This window comes from Arachis ipaensis, chromosome B08 (assembly GCF_000816755.2).
Source record: "Arachis ipaensis cultivar K30076 chromosome B08, Araip1.1, whole genome shotgun sequence".
NCBI lineage: Eukaryota > Viridiplantae > Streptophyta > Magnoliopsida > Fabales > Fabaceae > Arachis > Arachis ipaensis.
The window spans coordinates 128,782,265-128,784,082 of record NC_029792.2 but is presented as its reverse complement, the minus strand read 5'-3'; positions in this window follow the sequence as shown (position 1 = coordinate 128,784,082).

Sequence of the window (1,818 nt, the reverse complement as noted above, 5' to 3'; positions counted from 1 at the left end):
ACTAATTAAACCTACATATAATTATATATATATGACAATATTGTTATATATCATCTTTTAATGATTAATGTCTGAGAATTATTATAACTAACTTTAATTTTATAACTAACTTTAATTTCTATTGAAGATATTGATAATTTTTCACAATGTTACATGAACAATTAATTTATGTATAATAAGTGCAATTTATAGTAATTTTAAAAAATAGTAAAATATACAACAATAATGTAACTAGAGACCTAGAAAGTTTAGTTTCCATACTAATTTAATTAGTTCATCAACTTTTTATGTGCAATCCATTTTCCTATTATTGTACACCAAGAAGTACACACTAACTGTTTCTTGTTATTTCAACATCCACCTTATAACCAAAACCCTTAACAATAATCCTCAAGACCTCTCCAATTTATTTTCATATTTTAGGGAAAACAAAAAATTAAAATAAAAAGGTGAGAGTTAAGTGAACACATACCCCCTCCTCTCTTCCAAACCCTAATTTGTATTTTCAACACTTATGTGCATCTCCAATTATGGGAAGCCAAAATTCTACTATCAATCCAAAAGGTGCAGCCGCGACGATAGAAACAGAAGTATTTTCTGTAAGCGTTCGCTCGAGACTTTCTCGCAAATTCGAAGAGTTCAAGAGTCGTAAGAATATCAACAAATTTGAAGAGAAGAGCCTCTTATATGATGATGGAGCTGTCAACGAAGACGGTATAAAGGAATATATTACATCACCGACGCATATAAAGCGGCTTTCTAATGTGGTTTTATTGTCTTCTTCTGCCGATGATGACAACAATGAGAAGCATAATGCGCAATATATTGAGGAACACAGAGATTTTCAAGACGAAGAAAAATTGAAAGACATTGAAAAAAATATTAAGAAAAAAGAAAAGAGTGGTGAATTACTAAAAGAAAATTATACATATGATAAAATAAATGTGAAACACGAAGACATTGAGAACAACACATATTGCGATAAAACTTCTATACTTTTAGATTGTAGATCGCCAAGTTTTAAAATATACTGTATTAAGATAGACAAGAAAAAAGAAGATGACGACAATAACAACAACAACGACGAAGAGGAGAAAGAACAAGAAAAATGTAAGTATACTAAATTAAATTTTAGCATTTTATATAATTAGGGGTTAAATTATGAAAATTTATATAACATTATTATTGAGAAATGCAGTTAATGATGAAGAAGAAGAAACCGTGAAACTATTGCAACAGCCTGCTAAGACATCCATTGATGACGAAAGTGTTGATGAAAGCATTGAAAGTGCTTCATCAGAAAACTCTAACGCGGTAATAATCTTTTAATCTCTTCTTTATTTCATTGTTTTAATAATTAATGATAATTACATTATTCATCATAAAATATGTCCTAATTAATAGATAATATTGTATAATAATATAATGAAATATTTTAATTTATTCTGTTGTTTTAACAACAAAAATTATGCTATATTTAAAAGGTTTAATTACTCTGTTAGTCCCTATAGTTTCGTGAAATTTTCAATTAGGTCCTTATACTTTTTTTCTTTTTAATCGGGTCCCTGTACCAATTTTTTTTTTAATTAAGTCCCTCTTACTAGTAATTAGCTTAATTTTATAGGGACCCAACTAAAAAAAAAATTGATACAAGGATCTAAATAAAAAGAAAAAAAAAGTGTAAGGAGTAAGGACCAATTAAAAAAAAATTGGTGCAAGGACTCAATTAAAGAAAAAAAAGTATAGGACCTAATTGAAAATTTTGCGAAACTATAAGACCAGCAAAATAATTAAACCTATTTAAAATATATAAAATAA